Source organism: Tupaia chinensis, unplaced genomic scaffold, assembly GCF_000334495.1.
Source record: "Tupaia chinensis unplaced genomic scaffold, TupChi_1.0 Scaffold139757_1, whole genome shotgun sequence".
NCBI classification, from domain to species: Eukaryota; Metazoa; Chordata; class Mammalia; order Scandentia; family Tupaiidae; genus Tupaia; species Tupaia belangeri.
In genome coordinates this window covers 1532670-1558576 of record NW_006199637.1, presented here as the reverse complement: position 1 = coordinate 1558576, position 25907 = coordinate 1532670, and the positions used below count along the sequence as shown (strand labels likewise).

Below are 25907 nucleotides of genomic sequence, written 5' to 3'. Positions count from 1 at the left end.
CATTTTCACTGTATATTTTGGAGCTTATTCCACAATAGTATGTATAGAGCTGCTGCCTCTATTTCAATGCCTATGTAATATTCCAGTGTATGAATATACTATAATCAGCTCCTATTGATAGACAATCAATTTATATCCTATATGCAGTAACATGGGATTAGAAAGAATCTCTTTTTATATTTATTTATTTAATTGTTTTAATTAAAAAAAAATTCGGGGAACTGGCAGGTGGTGTGGCGATTGGGGGCACTGGACAGCTTCGTGGCTGGACTGCAGTTTGAGTTCTGAAGCCGACAGCTTGCTTTCTCACTTTCCCTCTCTCTTACTCTGTCCTTCTTTGGTCAAATTTAAATAAATAAATAAATAAATAAAGTTAAATAAACTAATTCTTAAAAAAAATTTTTTTTTGTCAGGCAGGGTCTTGATGTTGTGATCCTCCTGCCTGAGTCTCTCCAGTAGCTGGTCGATGAGCACATGCCACCACTCCATAATTTTTCAGATATGGTCTCCCCATGTTGTTCACACTAACCATGATCTTGCAATCTTCTTGCCTTAGTCTCTTGTATAACTAGAACTGTAGCCACTGTGCCTGGCTTGTATTTATATTTGATATGCCAAATACTTTTACTTTTTTAAAAAAATTGTTTATTTGAGAATCGAGGGCCACGGGCCAGTTGGGAAGTAGAAGAGGTTTTCCTTTGTCAGCCCGATCTACTTTCAGAGTATGGAGCATGCAAGAGGCAAGGAGTGAAAAGCCACAGAGAAGTCAAGGGAAGAGTATGGGAATTCTAAGTGTGAACGACTGTCTGAAACTAAAGAGCAACAGTGGGCTTCTAGTCACCCAAGCACATCTACAGGTTATTGGCAACCTCAGCAAAGGGGAAAAAACGGAAAAGATCTGCGAAGTATGACAAAGCTTCCTGTCCAAAGGAGAAGGCACAAAGCAATGACAGCCTACAGCCTCAGAAAAAGATACCAGTTCCCTCATTGCCCTCTAAACTGCCACTAGTCAACCGGCTTCACCGAGACATCTTGTGGGCTTGGTGCCAACAATTAAAGATCAGCTTCAAAGGCCAGAAATTAAATGCATATAGGAGACTGTGTGCCTATGCTTATCCAAATCAAAAGGATATTCCTACCACAGCAAAAGAGGGTACGATTGAGTCCTCATTACAAAGAAAATTGAAGATGGGCAGAGGGAAAGCATCAGCAGAAAGTTCTCAGGAAGGGATGTGTTCTGAAAGGACTAATCCTCCTGGAGTGGCTCCTCCACCTGCAGAGGCTTTTTCTAACCCTGAAGAGTCTGTAGCTCTCCTTGAGGGAGTTAATATAATTGAGGTGACAACCTCTGCCTCAGAGGCTGTGCTGACCTCATGGGCCAGAATTGCATCTGTGACTGGGAAAATGGAGTCAGCAGTAACAGAGGCCGTGGAATCCCCACAAGAGGCCTTTGGCGTCAGGTGGTGTGTGGTCCATGGGAGAAGTCTCCCTGCAAACACAGGTGGTTGGGTTCACCTGCAGTTTCATGCTGGACAAGCCTGGGTTCCTGAGAAGCAAAAAGGGAGAGTGTGTGCCCTCTTTCTACTTCCGGCCTGCAGTTTCCCACCCCCATACCTGGAGGACAATATGTTGTGCGCGAAATGTGTACAAAGGAACAAGGTCTTAATGAAAAGTCTCCAGTGGGAGTAGAATACCAACAAAAGGGCACATCTGTGGTTGTAATTCATGTTAGAAAAGTTGAATGGTCAACTCCACAGTGACCCAGACAGCTGAACTCTGGTCCTCCACACTGGCCAAGCTTCTTTCTGCTCAGAGGCCATACCGACTGGTGGGATGCAGATGGACCCCTTGGACCCCTGACAGTGCCTGCTGCTTCCCAGGCTGGAGTACAGAGACTTGGAAAATGGAAAAGACTTTAACAAAGGGCCATCCATTTCATTATTAAGATGAAAAAGTTGTTCTTACTACCAAATGTCTACCCTTCAGAACTAGAAAGGACTTCTGCAGCTCTGTGAAGTGGGAACTTCCTTAGCAGTGCTGTGGGGGAGATGGGACAGGAAAGTCATTTGCTTTGTGTTTGATTTTTCCTCCTCAGGATACTGATGCCTTAGGAGATGTTCCATTCTGATTGTAGATTTAATAAATGTAAATACTTTAAACCAAAAAAAAAATTATTTGAGAGAGATTTTTTGCTATAGCATGTGTGCACTCACCAGAGACATAGAGAGAGACAGAGAGAAAGTGAGAAATCATCCCCTTGGGGGATGGTCACGCCACATCCCTTCTCCTGGATTCTACTGTTGGGATTTGGGGCACACACATACATGTGACTGGCATGAGTTTCGAGCTGCTGAGTCTGGGACTCGAACCACAGTGGACTATGTGTGTGAGTCTGATGTCTTATCTATTACACCCTCTGCTGCCCCAAAATTAATTAATTAATTAATTAATTTAACTTTGCTATAGGGTGTGTGTGCTCATCAGAGAGAGAGAGAGAGAGAATGAGAAAGCACCACCCAGGGGGATGGCCATGCCACAGTCCTTTTGCTCTAATCTCCTCTTGGGATTTTGGGCATGCACTTATGCCTGATGTATTTTCAGGCCACCGAATCTGGGACTCAAACTGTGCAGCTGGCTATGTGTGTGAGATCCAGTGCCTTAACCATCATGCCACCAGCTAACCTGAATACCTTTGCTTTTTGTGTGGTCAAATATACTTCCTTCATAGACTCCTTTAATAATTTACATAACTAATGACTTTTCTACTTTGATACCATCTTTATTTTCTTCTGAGAGTTTCACTCTTGAAATAATGGCTCAGGGATTTATTTTGGTTTATAATACAATTAGGAATGAGATTTTACTATTTTTCTAAATAATCATCTAGCTGTCCCAGAAGCATTTATAAAATAAATCCTTATGCACTATTTTGAAAAGCCATCTTATATGCTGATGGGTTGTCAGCATAGTTATGACACATTTTTAGATAGGAAAACACGTCATGACTCTCTTGACAACCTAAAAAGTTCTTTTTTTGGGGAGAAGTTTTTGCTATAAGGTGCATGCGCTCACCAGAAAGACAGAGAGAGACAGAGAGATAAAAAGCGAGAAATCACCCCTCGGAAGAATGGCCACGCCGCAGTCCCTTCTCCTCCATTCTTCTCTTGGGATCTTGGGCACGCAAGCACACATGCCTGGCGTGAGTTTAAGCCATAGGGTCTGGGACTTGAACTGCGGTTGACTACATGGGAGTCCAGTGACATAGCCATTACTCCAACTGCTGGTTCTGAAAACCCAATAAATTCTTATATTAATTTCCAACTTTCTTTTCAGCATACTTGTCTTGGGCTGTGTTACACAATATTTCAAGTGTTACAGTTTTATGATATGTTTGAATATTCCTCACCTCCTGGGAGTTTTGCATTAGATCAAAACCTGTATATGGGCCATCAGATGGTTTAATGGTTATTTCACTGGACTCCCGTGTAGTCTGCCCCATTTTGAATCCTGGACCTGGTGGCTTAAAACTCACACCAGGGGACCAGCAGTTAGCGTAATGACTATGTCGCTGAACTCCCATGTAGTCAACCGCAGTTCACGTCCCAGATCCGGTGGCTTGAAACTCACGCCGGGCGCGTGTGCATGAGTGCCCAAGATCCCGAGAGGAGAATGGAGGTGAAAGGATGTGGCGTGGCCATCCCTCCTGGGGGGTGATTTCTTGCTTGCTGTCTCTCTTTCTCTGTCTGTCTATCTGGCGAGTGCACGCGCCCTATGGCAAAAACCTCTCCAAAAAACCCCCCAAAAAACCAAAAAAACACACCAGGAGTGTGTGTGTGCATGCCCAAGATCCCGAGGAGAGGGGGGATTGTGGAGTGGCCATCCCCCTGGGGGTAATTTCTTGCTTTCCATCTCTCTGGCAAATGCACATGCCTTATAGCAAAAAAACATTGCTAAAAAAACCAAACAAACCAAAAAACCCCATATATTTATCCAGAGAAAATGGACATCTTTTTTTTTTTTTTTGGAGAGGTTTTCGCTATAAGGCGCGTGCGCTCGCCAGACAGACAGAGAGAGAGACATAGAGACAGAAAGCGAGAAATCACCCCCCAGAGGGGATGGTCACGCCGCAATCCCTTCTCCTCCATTCTCCTCTCGGGATCTTGGGCACGCACGCACACATGCCCGGCGTGAGTTTTAAGCCACTGGGTCCGGGACGTGAACCGCGGTCGACTACGTGGGAGTCCAGCGACATAGCCATTACGCTAACTGCTGGTTCCCAGAAAATGGACATCTTTACAACAGGGGTCAGCAAACTTTCACGTAAAGGGTTGGATATTAAATGTCCTAGACATGCTAGCCTTTTGTCTGTGCTGCAGTTTCTCAGCTCCGTCATGGTAGCATGTGATTTGTGTCAATGCACAACTGAATGATTGTGGCTGTGTTCCAACCGAACTTTACAAAAACAAGTGACTGGCCTGTGGGTTGTAGTTTCACAATACTGAGTTTACTTGCTTTATATCATTGATTATGCCCCTTCAGGAGCCTAGTCTCTCTTTTTCACATCCACTGTTAGTGTAAATAAAAGTTCATATTTTCTCCATTTTTGTTCCTGCACATATTCTGTTAGTGTTTTTACTGGGTGTTTTATTCTTTGGTGGCTATTGTGTGGAAACTCTAAGTTGCTTGTTAGTATGTATGAAAGCTAATACAGTTAACATAATCAAGTTAGACTGAAATAGAATCAGATGATATATTGGAAATTTAATAATTCAATAGTTCAGTTACCATTTATCAGAATACTTTAAGATGAGTTTGGAGGAAGGAGAAAATAAGGCCATATCAGAAGAGCTAAAGCAAGATTTGGTGGAGGGCCAGGGTAAACACAAGCTGAATGTCAAGTTGTTCAGGGGCTAGAACACGGTGAACTGTCTATAGACGTATTAGGTGGTAATACAATGTAGTGAATTTTCAGCCCATAAGGTTTGAGTTTGAATCCCAGTTTTACCACTTAATAGCTTAAGGACCTGTAATAAGGTACGTCATCTTTCAGTGCTTCAGTTTGCTCTAAATGGAGATGATATTAATGTCCTTATTGAATAGTTTTAAGATTGAAGTGAGATAACTCATATAAAGTACTTAAAATAATGCTTGATTATAGTGCTCAATTATGGTAGATATTATTATTATTATTATATACTATTATATATAACATGTTATATTTATTCTTATACATATCATTATTTTACTATATTATTGTTATTGTTAGGTAGTTGGTAGAGTTGGTAGAGTCACATTATCATTTTAGAATCACCTTATATGCTAAATTCTTACATTTATTTCCAACTCCATGGGGACCAGCTGATGGCTCAAAAATAGTGCAACACTTTGTGACGCTGGACCAATATTGGAAGGCCTCCCTGTATATGTTATGTTGGCTGTGCATATGCCTGTGATCTGGACTGGCTGAGGCTGTGGGTGGATTGTGGCATGGGGACCTTGTTGGTGGAGAGCTGTCTCTTTGTCTTTCTCTCTGCTGGTTCCCAGAAAATGGACATCTTTACAACAGGGGTCAGCAAACTTTCACGTAAAGGGTTGGATATTAAATGTCCTAGACATGCTAGCCTTTTGTCTGTGCTGCAGTTTCTCAGCTCCGTCATGGTAGCATGTGATTTGTGTCAATGCACAACTGAATGATTGTGGCTGTGTTCCAACCGAACTTTACAAAAACAAGTGACTGGCCTGTGGGTTGTAGTTTCACAATACTGAGTTTACTTGCTTTATATCATTGATTATGCCCCTTCAGGAGCCTAGTCTCTCTTTTTCACATCCACTGTTAGTGTAAATAAAAGTTCATATTTTCTCCATTTTTGTTCCTGCACATATTCTGTTAGTGTTTTTACTGGGTGTTTTATTCTTTGGTGGCTATTGTGTGGAAACTCTAAGTTGCTTGTTAGTATGTATGAAAGCTAATACAGTTAACATAATCAAGTTAGACTGAAATAGAATCAGATGATATATTGGAAATTTAATAATTCAATAGTTCAGTTACCATTTATCAGAATACTTTAAGATGAGTTTGGAGGAAGGAGAAAATAAGGCCATATCAGAAGAGCTAAAGCAAGATTTGGTGGAGGGCCAGGGTAAACACAAGCTGAATGTCAAGTTGTTCAGGGGCTAGAACACGGTGAACTGTCTATAGACGTATTAGGTGGTAATACAATGTAGTGAATTTTCAGCCCATAAGGTTTGAGTTTGAATCCCAGTTTTACCACTTAATAGCTTAAGGACCTGTAATAAGGTACGTCATCTTTCAGTGCTTCAGTTTGCTCTAAATGGAGATGATATTAATGTCCTTATTGAATAGTTTTAAGATTGAAGTGAGATAACTCATATAAAGTACTTAAAATAATGCTTGATTATAGTGCTCAATTATGGTAGATATTATTATTATTATTATATACTATTATATATAACATGTTATATTTATTCTTATACATATCATTATTTTACTATATTATTGTTATTGTTAGGTAGTTGGTAGAGTTGGTAGAGTCACATTATCATTTTAGAATCACCTTATATGCTAAATTCTTACATTTATTTCCAACTCCATGGGGACCAGCTGATGGCTCAAAAATAGTGCAACACTTTGTGACGCTGGACCAATATTGGAAGGCCTCCCTGTATATGTTATGTTGGCTGTGCATATGCCTGTGATCTGGACTGGCTGAGGCTGTGGGTGGATTGTGGCATGGGGACCTTGTTGGTGGAGGGCTGTCTCTTTGTCTTTCTCTCTCTCTCTCATGGAAGAAGTGAATAAATAAACTAAAAAAAAAGTAATCAGGGATTCTATAAAGCATGAGTGTGTCTATGAAAGTAATATAACAGGAGCTGTCTATTAGCATAAGATCTAGACAATCAGAGCAAAAACAGGAGCTCACCCATCTATAACAAAAGTCAGAGAAGTCAGAGCAGAAATGGACAGGAAATCTAGAGATGTTTGTTCTGGGATAACTTTCTATTCTTGTTCATTGGTTTTTGGAGATTCATGGAGGCAGGCTAATTAGAGCCTACAATGAATATAATTTAGAATATTTGATATGATTAGAGAATAAATGCATGCATGGAGATACCAACTTTTTTGGCAGATAAAAATCTAACAGTTTTTGACTATTATTAGAGATTGAATACTGGTTGTCTTGCTCAGATACATGCACAAGTTCTTAGGTCTACCGAGTCCTTGTAAGATAATATAGACTAGTCTAGGGAGTTCTGTCTGAGGACAAAGGGAAATGGTGAGCCTCTGAGCTCTGCTAGTGTGGGCAGTGGGTGGGGTCATAGATGTCACAAGGCTGAATTTTGCCTGGAGCTCAAGGTGCTTATGTAGATAGCAGAGTATCTGGAAACTCAGTGAACTCATGGTTTTGGTATTTTGAGTGGTTTTGCTGAGAATAGCTTGTCTTTCAGAAGTTATTCTTTTTTTTTTTTAAAAGAAATATCCTTGCCATAGGGCATGTGCTCTTGCTGGAGAGAAGAGAGAGACAGAAAGTGAGAAATCACCGCCCTCCCCCAGGAGGAGATGGCCACATTGCAATCCCTACTCCTCCATTCTTTCTTGGGATTTTGGGCATGTATACACACGTGTCTGGTGTGAGTTTTTTTAGCTGCTGTGTCCGGGACTCGAACTGCTGTCGAGTATGTGTGAGTCCAGCGATGCCACCTTTACGCCATCTGCTGGTCCGTCTTTGAGCTTTTTAACCACAAGAAACATAGGTTTCTCCTGCTCCTCAGTCCCAGCCCATACTCTTTTCTTCCCTTATGTCTTTACCCTGGGAAGCTGCCTCTCTAATCTTCTTCTCATTATTAGTATGTAATATAGGAGTATAAATAATTTTAAACAGTTTATGCGGCTTTTAACATTTCAAAGTTCTGTCACATATGGGCTTTTATTTCATATTTTGTCTGGGGCTGGAATCTTAGGTGGTTGTGAATCTTGGGTTTTTCATGCTTTCAGTGATGTCATTTCAGGGTAATGTCATTTGGTTTGGAGGTTGGGCTAGAGAAGAGGCGAAGGGAAGTAGCTAGTCTAATGCATAACAGAAAGCGTGTTGAAGATACGGAGTGTATTCCTACTCTACTTCATATTGTTCAAAGGAACAAAAAAGTCACTCCTACTCTTGTCTTTTGTCCCCTCTATTTTCTACCACTTTAAGATAATATTTTTTCAACTAGTTTTTGTTTCATTAGGATGACAAATTTGCAGAGTTCTGGAGTTTAGAAAATAGAGTCTTTTAGTACATGTTAATATGCACATAAATTTGTTTTGGGGCTCTGAATTAATTATTCTTATATTGTCACTTAGATATTAAAGAGTTCTTATGCTCACATAGAAACAGAACAGCCTCCTTTCTAGCTTCCATTTTGCTTGAATGATCTTCCTTTTTGGTGCTGTGTTGCTTGAGAAATAATTTTGTAATCTTCCCTCTCAGGGCCACATTTCCTGACTAATTTGGTTATCTTTCTGATGGCATGTTATGAAAGTGAAGTTTATCCCTCTGACCTTGCTTCTCTTGACTTTTCAAAAAATATATCTTTTTTGTTTCCTGAAAGGGTTTTTATCTCAACCTTTGCTCTTGCCAAATTATTGATAACAAATCTTGAATTCAGTGGAAATTTTGGAGAACATTTTGATGTTCTACTTTTAAGTAATATAATGCTCTCAGAATGATTGTTTTTATCTTCAGACTCCTAAGATTTTTTTTTTTATTTAAAAAATGTTACTTTTACTCTTTTGTGGTTCAGGAAGTTATTAATATGTAGGTTCAATTTTGAGCTTAGCGCATTATATTTATTTATTTATTTATTTATTTTTAGAGATTTTTGCTATAGGGTGCGTGTGCTCACCAGAGAGAGACAGAGAGAGAAGACGAGCCCCCCCCCCCCCCCCTGCGGGTATGGCCACTCCACAATCCATCCTTCTTCATTCTCTTTTTGAGATTTGCCTTTGTATGTGCATGTGTCTGGCGTGAGTTTTAAGCCGTTGGGTCTGGTACTTGAACTGTGGTCTACTATGCTGGAGTCTAGCATGGTAACCGTTACATTATCTGGTGGTCCTGGGCTTAGCACGTTAAAAAAAAATGTTGAAATATGTATAACATAAAATTCATCATTTTATTTCTGGTTGGATTGAGTTTTTTAAAAATATTTTGGTATAAGGTGTGTGTGCTCACAGAAGAGAAAGAAAGAGAGAAAACAGCCCTTAAAAGGGATGGCCACACCTCGATCCCTTCTCCATTCTTCTCTTGGGATTTTAGATATGCATGTACATGCACCTGGCATGTTTTCCAGTGTCTGGATCTGGGATTTGAACTGAGCAGTTGGCCATATGGGACTCAGCTACCTTAACCACCACACCACTGGCTGGCCCAAAAGTTCATCATTTTAATCATATTTAGGTAGATAGTTTGGCATTAAGTACATTCACAGATGTGGCATTTGGAGATATTATACATTTCCAAAACTTCTTTCATCTTGTAAAACTGTAACTCTGTATCCATTAAACAATTATTTCCCATTCTCTTTTCCCCCAGCTGCTGCCAACCACCATTCTACTTTCTGTTTTTATGAACCTAACTACTCTAAGTACCTCTGTATGAAGAGAATTGTATAGTATTTGTCCTTACTGTGACTGACTTCACTTAGCATGTCTTCAAGGTTCATCTGTGTTCACTGATGATGGAGACTTAGATTAGTTTTATATTTTGGCTACTGTGAATAAAACTGCTCTTAATGTGGGTGTACAAATAGTTGTTTGAGCGCCTGTTCTTTTGCATATATATTTAGAAATGGAATTGTCAGGTCATGTGTGAGTTCTCTTTCTTTTTTTTTAAACACATTTATTTATTTATCTATTTATTTGTTGTGATTTTTTAAGCTGCTGGGTCTAAGACTTGAACCGTGGTTAGCCATGTGGGAATCCAGCACCTTTACCATTATACCAACTGCTGGCCCTGTGTATGAATTCTTTTTTTTTTTTTTTTTTTGCCAGAGGGTGTGTATGCTCATCAGAGAAAGAGAAGTGGGGGAGGGATGTGAAAAGCATCTCCTGTGGGGGATGGCCCTGGTACAGTCCCTTCTCCTCTATTTCTCCCTCCCCTTGGGATTTTGGGTACATATGTGCACATGCCTGATGTGGTTTTCAAGCTGGTGTGTCCAGGACTTTAACTGTACCATGTGGGATCCAGCTGCCCTAACCACCACACCATCAGCTGGTCCATGTGTTAAATCTTTAGAAATTCCCATTTTCTACTTTGGCTGTGTCATTTTACACTTCTACCAGCAATGCACAAGAGTTTTATTTTTCCACAGTTTCACTTTTACCAACACATACTACTTTCTGGTATGTATGTATGTATGTATGTATTTATTTAATAATTTTTTTTATTATCCATATTAATGAGTGTGAAGTTGTGCCTCATCGTGGTTTTGGTTTGCATTTCCCTAGTGACAATGATGCTGAGCATCTTTCCATGTGCTTATTGGGCATTTGTATATCTTCTTTGGAGAAATGTTTATTTAAGTTCTTTGCCCATTTTTTAATTGAGTTTTATTTTAATTGTTGTTATTGAGTTACAGAATTTCTTTATAAAGTGATATTATATTAATCCCTTACCAGATAAAAAAATGATTTATAAATATCTTCTCCCAATCCATAGGTTTCCCTTTACTCTGTCAGTTATGTCTTTTGAGGCACAAAATTTTCACTTTGACAAAGTCCAAGGTACTTAATATACATTCTTCTTAATAAATATTGATTTGATCTCTAAAATCACTTTTCTAAGCTGACCCTCTCTTGGTACTTTCTGTGCTTTTTTTCTGTTTAAAACCTGAAGAAGGCCATGCTAAAATTAAACCAGACTTTTGTATCACTACCATTTCCTTTTAAGAGAGAGGAGAACCATTTACTGATGCACTGGTTTCTCCCAGAGTAGGAGTCTTTTCATTGAGAATTAGTGACCCATAAAGTACTATTCATAATTGTGATTATGGTGGTAGTGCATAGACCACACTGTGATATTGGTTAATTCAAACAGCTTTATATTTGGCTATAAAGATGATAATATAATAATAGCTGTTATCATTAGTAATATTATAATTGTAATATAAGTGCTTCAAAAGACATTATTGCTTGTAATCCTTATAATAATCTCTTAAGGCAGATGAGATAACAGACTCAAGTATGTTAAGTGACTTGTTCAGGGTTGCCTAGCTAAGTTAGCCCATCCGAAGCTGGTCTTCCCTGTTACTCTCTCTTGCAGAATCTGTCCTACTTCCAATGTCAAGCTTTTGTTTATTGTATGTTTGTTGTCTGTCTTCCTGAGTAGAAGGCAGGGCCCTCATCAGGCCTGACAGCTGTATTCCAATATCTTGCATAGAACCTGGTACATAGTAGAACTTTAATAAGGCTGAATGTTGATTTCATGGTTCCAAGTTCAGGGCTATATCACAGTTTTCTCCCAGGGTGAAAAAACTAGTGAGAGGGCATTAGGGAAACAAAAAAGTGTTAGTTATTGCTAACCCCTTCACAGACATTAAAGGTTTAAACTAACTGATTTTTAAAAACTTATTATGGATCGTCAGCCAGGTGGCATGGTTATTAAGGTGGCTAGATTCTACTTGGTTGACTGCATGGGTTCGAGTCCTGGACCCAGTGACTTGGAAAACACACTGAGCATGTGTGCATGTGGGCTCGAAATCCTGAGAAAATAGGGAAGAAGGAATTGTGGCATGGCCATCTCCTCTGAGGAGTGCTTATTCACTCCCTGCCTCCTGTCTCCCTGTGGCAAGAACGCATCCCCTATGAGAAAAACAGAAAAAAAGCATCTCTTGAGTTATAGTACATATTTAGAAAAGGCACTTGATCATAAGTATACAACTCAGTGATTTTCACAAACAGAATAGACTTGTGTAACCAGCACCCCAAAAGCCAGAACATTACCAGTACTTCCCATATCCTCTGTGTGTTTTTATCTGGTCACTAGCCCTTCCTCCTGCAAAAGGATCACTACCATCCTGACTTCAAGCAACATAAGTTAGTTTGCCTTTTTTTTTTTTTTAAAGTGTAATATAAATAGAATTTATATTTACAAAACGGCATTTTGTGTGTGGTTGCTTTTGTTTAGCATTGTGTTTGCGATATTCTATATAACTGTATACATAGTTAAAGATCATTCATTTTATTGCAGAATAAGGAGTATTCTGTTGTCTGACTTACCACAGTGTATCTGTCTTGCTGTTGAAGGGGATTTGCGTAATTTCTGGTTTTAGTCTTTCATGCCTAGTACCGCTGTGAACATTCTAGTACATGTTTTTTTGGCCCATCTGTGTATACATGTCTGAACCCTCTGGATTTTAAGTTAAGAACTAATCATTAAATAGAATATTTAAAAATTCTTTCAGTTGCCTGTTGTATCTAAGTGAGGAAGGAAAGGAGAGTAGGGTTAGATAGGGGAAGATAGAGCGGAACAGAAGGACAGCATCGTGGAAGATGAAATCCGGAGAAAGGAAAAGAATATAGAGATACAGAGAAGAAAGTGTGAAGAAAGACAGAGGCAATGACAATGGCTCCTAATAAAGTGAGATACTGAAACTCTGTCTCAGTCTTGAGGGTGGACTTGAAGGTATATTACTTTTTGAAATGGAAATCTCCAAGCCCTATCAGCTTCTCTTAGAAGCTCTTTGTCCTCCATTTGGCCCATTTTCCTCCATCTGTACTATCAGCATTATCATCTCTTATTGAAACTAGTCCTGGCTATCCTCTTCATAACTGTTCTAACATTCTCTTATCTATTTTCTACCCAGTAGCCATTTACATTATTATTCTTATAGAGAGAGAGTTTTTTTTCTTTTTTTTTTTTGTTATTGGACATGTGCGCTCACCAGAGAGACACAGACAGTCAGAGAAACAGAAAGTGAGAAATGACCCCCCAGGAGGATGGCCATGCGACAATCCTTTCTCCATTCTCCTCTTGCAATAGTGGGCATGCATGCACACACATCTAGTGTGAGTTTAAGCTAATGGGTCCTGGACTTGAACCACAGTTGACTATGTGGGAGTCCAGTGACATAACTGTTAGGCCATCTGCTGTTTCCCATTTATATTATTTTAATAAATCTAACTTAAAAAATCAATTCCTGTCATATGTTTAGAATAGCTTCCCTTTCTGTTTGAAATAACTCTCAAATACTTAATGAATCCCTATGTGATTCGCTCTTCTTTCTCTATTCAGCCTCATCTAGTGTTGATACAGCTTAACTGACCTCTCTAGTCCTGAAAGGCCTTAAGTCTGCTTTTGCTCACCTTCTTCCTTTTTCTGGAGCTTTCTCCCTCCAATTATCAATACCTAATTTCTACAGTGTTTCAGATTTAGCGTGAAAGTAACTTTTAGAAAGTTTCAGAGGGTTCTCCTGGCTGTTTTCTTTAATATCTAATTTTTAAAAAAAACTGTTAGTTATTTCTTCCATGAGCAAGAGAGAGACAAAGGCAGAGACAGAGAGAGAAGAAAAGAGAGAGAGAGAGAGAGAGAGAGAGACAGTCACCCCCAACAGGGTGATCATCCTGCGATCTACCCATAGCCTTAGTCAGCCTGTATCACAGGTACAGTGTGTGCCTGACATGTATAGGAAGCCTGGGGACACAAACCTGGGACCCCCTTCCCATGGGGGTTCAGCGTTGCAGAGTATTGTGTTGCCTCTGTACCACCAGCAGCATTCTGTTTTAGCACTTATTCAAAATTAATGTTTATAGCTGATTATTTACTTAATGCCATGTCTTACACTAGACTTTTAGCTCCATGAGGGCAAACACCATGTTTTAACACTGGACACCTTGTAGCAGGCACAGAGTAGGCACTCAGTTACATACTTGTCAAAAGTTTAAGCACCTGCTATGAATGGAATGATCCCTCCACTTGGCCATATGAACGGTCTGGGCTTCCAGTGTCCCGAGCTAGAGTCGTATTTATTAAGACTGAATCAGTAGATAGATGTCAGTTTATAGAATAACAGGTATGACATAATTGTATTTATGTTAGAAAATAATCTTTTGTATATGTTGATATATTGATATATTTGTGTACTTATATGTACAGAAGATGATTTGGAAGGATATTTTATAATCTTGATACAGTAGTTAACATGGGAGAGGAAAATTGTATGAACACTGAAGGGGTAATTGGTACTTTTATTTCTGTATTAGAATTGTTTACAGTGAAAAAAAGTGTAATAAAAAAAGAAAAAAATGCAAATATAGCTTCAAACCAGTTTCAACTGTAAGACCTCAAAGACAATAGAAGGGAATATTTGTGTTGCTATTAGGAGAAAAGACAGACTTTGGGATAGAGATAGAAGAAATGGACTGGAGAGGAATGAAATGCTAAGGAAGGCCTCCTTATTATTTCTTTCTTCTCTTCTGAACAGTAGGTTTATCATCAGGTCTGTCCATGAATATTTAATTTATATTATAGAAATGATAAAACTTTGAGTAGCATTTTTGAAAAGAATATAAAATAGATTTTACTGTGAATTGGATAATGAATATTGACCAGGGTCAACAGTGGATTCGAAACTCTAAATAGCTTTAATGTCTATTATGTGTATTTTTTTCTATAAATAAATGAACAAGCAATAATGAATTTAGCATTTGTGGATAGTATAAAACTCTTTTCCATAGATTACCATTACCCTTAGTAAATCCATAAGCACAGTTTTTATAATCAGCTTCTTAATTTTTTTTCTTTTCTTTCTTTTTTTTTTTTTTTAAATATATGAGGGATGTCAGAGTTAGAAAGGTTACAGAACTCATTCAGGGTTACTAGCTAATGAGTGGTGGAGGCCTGGATTAGATCCCAGGTCTTCTCTACTAAACTGTTACTGTTTTTTGTTTGTTTGTTTGTTTTTAAAGGAAAGTGTTAGACGGAAAAATATAGGAATCAGTTAATGGTCATCTACATTTGTGAAACATCTTTGGATATGAACACTTAAAAAAAAACCAGTTACTGGATAGAATTCAGAAAGAAATTTGTTGAGGGAACCAGCAGTTAGCGTAATGGCTATGTCGTTGGACTCCCACGTAGTCAACCGCGGTTCACGTCCCGGACCCGGTGGCTTAAAACTCACGCCGGGCGCGTGTGCGTGCATGCCCAAGATCCCGAGACGAGAATGGAGGAGAAGGGATTGCAGTGTGGCCATCCCCCTCGGGGGTGATTTCTCGCTTTCTATCTCTATGTCTCTGTCTGTCTGGCGAGTGTATGCGCGCTATAGTGAAAAACCTCTCCCCCCGAAAAAAAAAGAAAGAAATGTGTTGAGAGTAAAACTTAAAGATCAAGAATAGCTCCATGTTAGAAGTGATTCAGAAAAAAATGCTCTCTAAAATAGCAAATTTTTTTAGGCGATAGCTTACCATAAATGGGCTAGATCCCAGAGCAATAGATAATTTGACACGAGTTTGTAGATGTCTACAAATTAAAGATTATGGGATGGGAATACAATTTCATTGTTGGAGCTGGGGCAAAATTAAATACATGTAGCCTGTCGCTGATTCACTTTTTGACCTCGGTTCTCAAGACTTATTTTTTTTCCCACTATTTAAGTTATTGAAGAGTTGGAAGCTTGAATGATGTTGCAAATCTTAACTAAAAGTATGATGTAATTATTGGCATTGTGGAATAATTTCTTGCAGCATAGCACTCTGTGTTTATTTTCTTAGAATAGTATTCATATTTTTGTGTAATAAAATACCATTTGAAATTGTCATTGGCGTTTTTTATATTTATTATATCCATCTTTATACACTTTATATAAGAAATTAAAAGAATGTATAAATCAAAACGGATTATAGTATAAGTAGGTTGACAAAATTGAAGAGAATTCATGAGTTCAGGATACAACAGGTTATCCCTTCTGGGATCTTGAACATGCACACACATGCACCCAGCGTTGAGTTTCAAACCACTGGGTCTGGAACTTGAATCACAGTCAGCCATGTGGGAGTCTAGTGACATAACCAGTACACCATCTGCTGGTCCCAATTACCATTAGAACTTCTAAAAAATGATGAATAACAGCCAGAGTCATGTTGGAAATTTATGGGGTGGGAATACAATTTCATTGTTGGAGCTGGGGCAGAATTAAATACATGTAGTTATTTAAGTTTGTTGCAGCAGTCATGTTGGAAGATTGAGTGACACCTCTAAACTGGGTCAAGAGTATCGATGGAGTTCCGGCTGGATGAAAATGAAATAGTGTTACAGATTCTGCATAGTCAGAGAATCCAATGATGAATTTTGCACATGGAACTATGTTGATATTGCTGTCAACTTAGTAGAGATACCAAAAGAATACCTGGAAAGAAATACATTAATAGTGTTTTTTAACTGTGATGAGAACCGAGATGAATAGAGAGACTGAGACACATTGATATAAAGGTATTTATTTTTATATCTAAGGACCTCCTAAAGAATCTTTTTTTTTGGACAGGTTTTTGCTATAGGGCATGTGCACTCGCCAGACAGACAGAGACAGAGAGATAGAAAGTGAGGAATTATCCTCCGAGGGGGATGGCCATGCTGTAATCCCTTCTCCTCCATTCTCATCTTGGGATCTTGGGCACGCATGCACATGCGTCCGGCGTGAGTTTTAAGCCACCGGGTCCGGGAGGTGAACCGCGGTCGACTACATGGGAATCCAGCGACATAGCCATTATGCTAACTGCTGGTCCCCCTCCTAAAGAATCTTAAGATAATTACTCCTCAAAGTATCTTTGATGAAACACTAGATTTTTAAGTAATTTAAAAACTAATGTGTTACAGGATATGTGTGCTCACCAAAGAGAGATAGAGAGAGAGAGAGAGAGAGAGAGAGAGAGAAAGCACTCTCCAGGGGAATGGCTATGCCACAGTCCCTTCTCCTTCACTCTCTTCTTGGGATTTTGAGTATCCATATACATGGACTTGGCATGTTTCTCAAGCTTCGGAGTCTGGGAGTTGAACCATGTAGTCTTCCATGGGTATTCCAGCTACCTTAACCCCCATACCACCAGCTTGCCTGAGTTTGAAATAATTTCCAATCAGTCACTAACTGATACTTCCATAAAACTTCATGAAAATGATTTACTAGAAAAGTGAAAAGGCTTGAATAGGCTTCAGAAAATTTTTGTTATACTTGTTAAAGTATAATATTGCCTTAATCTACTCTGGAATTATAGAATTTCAAGATTTAAGTCATACATTCTGACCACTATGTGACATAAGAAAGCCTTCTAAGTTTTCTCTGCTGTGCGACTGTGTAGATTGTGCCTAAGTATTTCTAACCACAGGGAAGCTCCTTGAACCCCAGTGCAACTGATACTATTAGACAGTGCTTTCCTGTGTTGACCTCAACTCTTTTCCCTGCCACTTCCACCTCTTGTCATAATATATTATGAAACAAGCTTAACTGATCCTTCATGTGGCAACACTTCAAATGAATGAAGATAGCTGTCATGTTTTATGTCTTTCTCTTCTGTAAGCTAATATGTACCTTTCATTGTGTTGTGTGGTTTATGTCCTCTCATTATCTTGTTGGTTTCTTTTGGATGTGATCCAATTAGTCTCTGCTTCTTAAAGTGTGATACCTAGAGCGGAATGAAGTGTCCAAGGAGTGGTTTTGACCAGTGTGGAGAATAGTACTATTATCTTCTTTTTCTTGGAAGCTATAGTCAAGTTGTATTGGGCAGAGCTGTGGGTTGTAAATCATTGTTAGCTTATGACCCATTGGTGTGTTTGGAGATCATTTTAGGGATCTTGATTTACATTTAAAAAAATGAAGTTGAATAAAAATATCAACACATTTCATTTAATAAGCTGAATATTATCACATAATATTTTTGTTTCAATTTATAAATACATATGCACACACATATACATGCAAATATGTGTATACGTACATATTACTCAGTACATAGACAGTCATGTGCTGCTTAAAGACAGAGGTATATTCTGAGAAATGCATTATGAGATTTTGTGGTGCAAGCATCATAGAGAGTACTTCCACAAATCTAGATGATATAGCCACCACACACTAGGCGATAGGATGTGTCCTGTGTCCTCACTATGGAATTTTTATCATATATGTAACCTGTTGTTGACCAAAATGGTATTGCATGTTTCTTTCCCTTCCTTCCTTCCTTCCTTCCTTCCTTCCTTCCTTCCTTCCTTCCTTCCTTCCTTTCTTTCTTTCTTTCTTTCTTTCTTTCTTTCTTTCTTTTTTTGAGAGGTTTTCACTATAGGGTGCGTGCGCTCGCCAGCCAGCCAGAGAGAGACAGAGAGACAGAAAGCGTGAAATCACCCCCCGGGGGGATGGCCACGCCGCAATCCCTTCTCCTCCATTCTCCTCTCGGGATCTTGGGCACGCTCGCACACGCGCCCGGCGTGAATTTAAGCCACCGGGTCTGGGACGCAAACCACGGTCAACTACATGGGAGTCCAGCGACATAGCCATTACACTAACAGTTGGTCCCAATTGCATGGTTCTTGACTGTATTCATGCTGATAGTAATATAAACTGGCAATATAAAAGTGTCTAAGTGCCAAAAAAGTCTGAAAGCCTCTGGTCCAGACTAAGATGCTTTCTCTTAGTTTTACAGCTCTTTATAGTTTATTCTTACTCTGCCAACCACTTAGATGTTTTATCTTACTTTTCCTTTATTCATGATAGAGTAAGTATGAGAGAGAGAGAGAACGAGATAAAGACAGAGACAGAAAAAGGTGGGACCTTCACAGGGTCTGGTTACACTGTGATTCCCTTCCTTCATTCCTCCAGCCTGTCAGATCTTGGGCACTCCTGCCCACATGCCCAGTGTGTTTCAAGGACTGGGCCAGGGATTGGAACTGTGGTTGTCATGTGGGATCCAGCATATTTTGAGCAGCATATTACTGAGCCAGCCCTGATGTCCCATATTGGTACTCTTTTCTTTGTTCCCCTGTGGATCTCTTGCTGTGTAACAAGGGGATCATTATGGGCTCCATTAGATTTGCTTTAAGCCAATGGGAAATTGTTTTGCTATTATGATTCAATCTTTTAGAGATTAGACTCCCTCTGAGAATTTAATGAAGAAAGGGGTCAAGCACAGTGAAGGAAGTGAGTAAAGTTTTTTAATTCTGAAAACTACTGCCCAAGTGAAATTGTTTTAATGAAAACAGTATTTGAGATAGAGTCTTCTCATTTAAAAAATATTTATTTAAAAAAATTCCATCTGTTATTATTATTATTATTTTTAATTTGACCAGAGAGAGAGAGAGAGAGAGAATGAAAAGTGAGAAAACAAGCCTCCAGGTATAGGACTTGAACCACAGTTGGCCACATGGAAATCCAGTGCCTTTAACCATGGCACGTGCCGGCCCTGACTCTTCTCATTTTTTAGTTTTGCAGTTTGTACTCTTGAATAGTCATAGTAGTAAGTACTCACTGTATGGTAGACACTGTTCTAAATATTCTGTGCCAGCTCAGTGGAGCCTCCTAATAACTCTCTTTTTATAGATGAGGAAACCGAGGGAGACTAAGATTAGTTAACTTGCACAAGGCTTTAAAAATTGTGGTATGAAATAGGAGACTCTGAAATAGTAGACTAAGAAAAAACCCTCTGAAACAACCTAGCAACTAAAACTACATAGATGGCATACTTACCCTATTAGCTTAAGTTCCAGGTTGTCTCATATAGCAGATACTAAGTCTTTTCATAATCATTCAAATGTAAGAATTCAAAGACTTAAAAGACATTTTCCTTTCATCTTAAGAAAGTAATTTTCACTAAGAGGAAAGAGAATCCTTTAATGACACATCAGAATCTGTAGAATAATATACGAAAAATACTAGATACCATCAAACGTCCAAACATCCAGATAATTGGTATCTCAGAAGGCAAAGAGACTCACAAGGGCATTGATAATCTATTTCATGAAATCCTGGAAGAAAACTTTTCAAACCTAGAGAGGCATTAAAAGATCCAGTCCCAAGAAATGCAAAGGACCCCAAATAGAATTAACCCAAGAACATCTTCTCCAAGACACATTATAGCCAGATTGACCAAAACCACAGACAAAGACAAGATACTAAGATTGGCAAGAGAGAAATGTCAAGTTATCTACAAAGGGTATCTCATCAGGCTAACAGCAGACCTCTCATTGGAAACAATGCGAGCAAGGCAAAGTGTTAAGGGAAAAGCAATTTCAGCCAAGGATACTGTAGATACAGCATGATTATCATTCATATGGGAAGAAAAGACAAGAACATTCTCAAATAAGCAAAATCTGAAAGAATTTACCAACGCTAGACCAGGTCTCCAAGAAGTAGAAGCACTGAAGGTAGTGCTATACCAGAAAAATTAAATACAGACACACAGAAACAAGAGTTCAAAAACTAAGAAAATGGCCAACTTAATCCGAGAGACAGAAAATGAGAAATTGCTACCTGGTGGGATGGCCATCCCACTGTCCCTTCTCCTATGATCCCTTGGGATTTTGGGCATGCATGCACATGTGCCTGACATGAGATTTAAGCTGCCAGGTCCAGGACTCGAACTGTTATCGACTATGTGAGAGTCCAGCAATGTAGCCATTATGCCATCTGCTGGCCCCTTTTCCCACTTTTCTGATTTATTTTCCTTTTTGCTGCCTCTCCATTCCCCCGTCTCCACTGGCTTTCCAGCTGCTCTTTTTCGACTCTGTCTTTATATTGTCTGTGTTCTCTCAAATTTATTTTTTGTAAGAAGAGCACTCTAGTAAATATGAGGCATTGTGGAGATACAAACACAATGTAGCATAAAAATCAATAAGGAGGGGTCAGCAGGTGGCTTGGTGGTTAAGGTGCTAGACTCTTACATGGCCAATTGCAGTTCAAATCCCAGACTTGGCAGCTTGAAAATCACACCAGGCATGTGTGTGTACACCCATAATCCCAGGAGGAAAACGGAGGAGGAAGGATTGTGGCATGGTCGTGCTCTCAGAGGGATTATTTCTCAATTTCCTTTTCACTATCTCTCTGGTGAGATAGTTTGCGCCCTATGCCAAAAATCTTTAAAAAAAGGTTAATAGGGGAAAGAGATAAAAGTTCTGCTAATTTATTCTCTTGGGAATCTGAGCTGCTGGAGCATGCTGAGATAAATTGTTCTTCAGTCTTTTCCTGTATGGAGCAGGAATTTAGATGGGATTCAAATGAATAGTATACAAATGGTAAGTCTCCAAAGTTCAGAGACTAGGCAAATATCCATTTAGGACATGTTTTGGGTCAAGGGCTGAAGATGATGCCAAATAAGGTTACAGAAATGAAATGAAAAAATTAACAGTGTTTAGGTGTTTAGTATAAAAATTACTTTTTATAAAATTACATTATACATTAAATTTATAAAAATAATATAAAAGTTGGTCTTGTCCTTGGGGATTTCTTATTACATTTACTAATGTGAATAAGAATCATCAGCATTCCTATAGCTGGAATAGCAATTAGCCTGGGATATTTATATAATTTGTTTGACTTTGATATGACCTTGGAACATGCTTGTCCTCTCCAGTTCCATCTTGCTCACCTGCACTATTTATGAAATAGTTATCAAAGGCCTCCTGTGTGCCATCAGGTATGCTGTTAAAGGATCTAGCATTTAATGCATTTTACTTCTTTTTAGAGCTTTCATTCTAGCAGAGTATCTGTCTTCTAGTTTTGCTCCTAATTAAGGACAACTGTAGGTAAATATTTCTCCTCTCCCTTCCTTGACCAGATCACTTTGTTCTATTAGAGGCTAGTTGTATTCTAGTGAATCTTCTTTGAATACCCCCCCCAGCTAAACATGGTTTCTTTGCTCTCTCAACTCCTATTGTGTTTATTTTTGTTTAACTACTAATTTGGCAATTAATCATGTTAATTGCTTTGTGACTTGTATCTATTGTTGTCTTGGATTGTTATTTAAATTGTGTCTTGTTTGACTTTCACAGTTTGAGTTTTTTGTTTTCTGATTACAGTTCAGGGATTGCAGTACAGGGTTTGGGAGAGTAGATTCCTTAGCTTAGCTGATGTGCAGTGGTGGTAATGCAAGTGCCTTGTAAGGCTGGAAGCCTTTATGGCTGACCATGGGTGCAGAGATCCCTAGGTCAGCCTGAAGACATTCTGGGCACATGTGCAAGTATCCAGGCTCCTGAGGAACTTGAAGGCAAGGGAAGAGGAATCATAGTATGACAAGATCCTGTCTAGGGTATTTTTCTCTCATTTTCTCTCATGTGTATGTTATCATTAAAAAAAGAATAGAGACTCCTTTTGTAACTCTTTTTTGGGCTGCTATAAACAAAATACCTTGGACTGGGCAGTTTATAAACAACGAATTTAATGCTCACGATTCTGGAGGCTGGGAAGTCCAAGATCATGCCTCCAGCAGATTCTGTTTCTGTTGAGGGCCTTTTCCTCGTAGACATGCCTCCTGTGTGTCCTCACATGACAGAAGCTCCTCAGGCATTTTTTATAAGGACCAATGACTTATTCAGCTTCTAAACGCTCCACCTCTTAATACGAACTTCTTGGGGATTAGATTTCAACATATGTATTTTGGAGGGACATAAACAGACTATAGCACATCCTAAATCATTTCATTATGACTCCCCAATAAATGTGTGTTTAATTAATTATAATATTGGGTCATCAGAAATCATGACATATTTTTTAATGATTTTCTGTGCAAAAATGTGTCATGACTTTTCCAATGACCCAACAGAAGAAAGACATTTCACAAGAAAGGGAGAAAGAGAAAGAAAGAGAGAAGCATCCTTGACAGGGTCTTGTTGTGTTGTTTTTTTCCCTAGTCCTCCAGTTTCTCAGGATCCTGGGTATCCAAGTATATGTCTGGTGTGTTTTCTGGCTGACCTGGGAATCCAAACCCATGGTCAGCTATATGACTTCCAGCCTTATAAGATACTTGTGTTACTGCACCACATTGGCTAAACCTAAACCACATTTTTGTTATAGGAACACCTACCAACATTTAAAAATACTCCCTACTCTAAGGTGGAATTGAAATGTATCATTTGTAAATGCAGATAGGGCATAGAAGCTGGGAATAACAGTTGACGCCATGTGAACTGGCAAGCACATTTTCTTGAATATTTTAATTTTGTAATTTTTAAAACATTCTGGGCTGAGTCATTTATTTTGGTAATGGCATTTTGAATCCTATGCTAAGAATTCATCATTTTCTAGTAGGGTTTAGAAATAGTTTTTAAGCTTTAGAGATATAGAGAATATATACTTGGCGTATTGGAAATATCATATGCTATCAAGCAGATAGTCACAGTTCTCTGAAGAATGATGTACAAAATCTTCCTCAAAGCAATTCATCTGCCTTCTCTTATCAGTTTTTTTTTTTCAATTTTTTGTTTTGAGAGAGAGAGGGAGAGAGAGAGAGGCTACCCACAACAGGTCTTACTGACATGATCTAACCTCAGACTTTAGCTAGCCCAGATCATGGCCCAGATCATGGGGAAGCATGTGCCCAGTGTATTCACCAGGAAGTCTCCAGATGTGAACCAGGAACCTACCCCATGTGAGACTGCCTTGCAGAGAGTATCATGTTTTACTGCTGAGCCTTCTCATGGCCTCCAGCATCATGCAGCAGTACCCTAGCACTGAGGCTGGGCTTGAAATGGCATTTTAACTGTTAGCAATTTAAAAATCATTTAAGAATAAAATTTTTATTAGACATTACCCAGTTTGGAATATTGGTTTTTAAACTATGAATCTAACTATGTATGAGGGCAAGTTCCCATTAGACAAATATAATTTTAATGAAGCCAGTAACTTTTTTCTCAGTAGCTTTCCATACTGCGTAATAAAGTGGCTTTCTAGAAGAATGCATTTCCCAGCTACATTAGTTATCTGTTCCTGATTTCTGAGTGCAGCATCATGGGCGACCTTAAGCCTTCCAGTATTGCCCAACCACACCATTCCCCATCTGACCTGAAGAAACTATGAGGGATGATGTTAGAAATGTGAAGTTCTGTGATATCACAATATCACAAAAGACTTTCATATACTTTGCTTGAATGCTATTCAGTAATCACCCCACATTGTATATACGTTCTGAAAGGAGTGAAGTATTTGGAAGGAAAAGATAAATCAGGCCATCATAACCAGGTTTCCTTAGTCAAACATAAAGAGGGTGTATTTAGCTCTAAACATTTTTTAATTGTACAAGAGTTCCTGTTCATTATAAAAATCGAAGAGTGTGAAAGGCCATCAGAAGAAAATTGTGAAAAATCTGAATCCTACTTCTCAAACAGTCCAATAGTTTGTTCAGCATTTCATTGAGAAGCCAAGTGCTGCTTAGGAGGAAGACCTGCCAATGATAGTTTTCCTCTGTGGCCTGAACAGTGTGGCTCTTAGTCCTAGATTTGTACATTTATTTTAGCCAAACTGAAGGCCCTTCAGCTAACTGGAGGTTGTCCAGTTTGTCTTGAGTTGGCCTTCAGTATTATTCTTCTCTTCCCAACTCCCCAAAGTAAGTGGTCCTCCAACATCATTCACTACTCTTCTAAGGTGAGCATTGGTAACATTTTCTCTTTTCTATAATGTGTTAGTGGCCCTGTGGTTGGCTAACCCACCCATGAACTTGGCTCTGTTTCCATCGAAGACTTACCTGTCATTTCAGACTTGATGGTGTTGATTTCCTCTCTCCCTAAACTTGCCCCTCTCCTAGGCCTCCCTGTTTAGTAAATCCATATATTTGTCTCCATCCCCACTGCTGCCACTTTAGTCTACGTAATCTTTGTTTCTTGCCTGAAATGGTTTCCTTTCTGGTTTACGTTTTTTTAATTTTATTTCTTGGAGTCTCTTGCTATACAGTAGGTAGAGTGCTCTTTTGAAAACAGAAACAGATAATATAACACTTCTGCTTAAAACCTTCCATTGTGCTTAGCACAAAAACGGAATTAATTGCCACCGCCTACAAGGCCCTGTGTGATCTGTCCCTTGCTTATCCCTTGTCCTAATCTTCTGCAGCTCTCCCCCTTATTCACTCTGTTCCAGCCGCATTGCCCACATACAGCAAAATTTCTTCCCCAGATATATCCAGCTTGTTCCTGCGTTCACGCCTTTGCACCAGCTGTTTCCTCTGCTTGGATTGCTCTTTCCCAGAACTGTGCATGCTTGGCTTCTGCATGATGTTCAGGTTTGAGATTTCACCTCCTCCAGAGGTCCTCCCTGGTCTTTAGTTGTAAGGTAGCTCTAGTTTTATTTTCTTCATTGCATTTAGCAATGTTCAACCACCTTTCTTTATTTGTCTTTTGTTCATTTTTCCTGAGAATTTAAGTTCCATGAGACTTCGGATCTCAACTGTCTTACTTACTCTCTGTTCTCAACACTAGAACAAGGCTCAGTAAATATAAGTGAAAAATGTCAGTGATTGACTCACTCAGAGAGACACTTTAACACCCCAAGGTTTGTAAAAGTACAAGTAGCTGTTCAGGTGGTCAGGGAGGAGGGTGAAGTGGCAGGGTACAAAAACACTTTCCCAGTCCTGAATCACTTTAGAGCATAAAATGATTTAAAGTATCTCAACAGCAAATGTAAGTAAGCATTCAGAAATAAAACATCTTCACACTGAAAAAGCACTGAGTTATTCAGACAAACCAGAATCAGATTAGTCCTAGACAGTTTGATCCCTAGTCTGCCAAAATACACTTGATTGTGGTTTTCACCTTTTTAAAGCATTACATGTTTGTAGGGTCATTATTGTCATGAAATTATACTTTTTTTTTTTTTTAAGTTTTGTTATAGGGCACATGCACTTGCCAGAGAGAAACAGAGAGAGAGAGAGAGAGAGAGAGAGAGAGAGA

At 39.0% G+C, this 25907-nt stretch overlaps 1 protein-coding gene and 1 pseudogene across 6 annotated transcripts in view; both read left to right on the top strand.

Annotated features, from left to right (window-relative positions):
* BABAM2 (BRISC and BRCA1 A complex member 2) overlaps window positions 1-25907 on the top strand; it is a 444577-nt gene that overhangs the window by 25954 nt on the left and 392716 nt on the right. The gene's annotated exons all lie outside the window — the stretch shown is intronic.
* LOC106736402 (developmental pluripotency-associated protein 4-like) lies at window positions 327-2042 on the top strand (annotated as a pseudogene).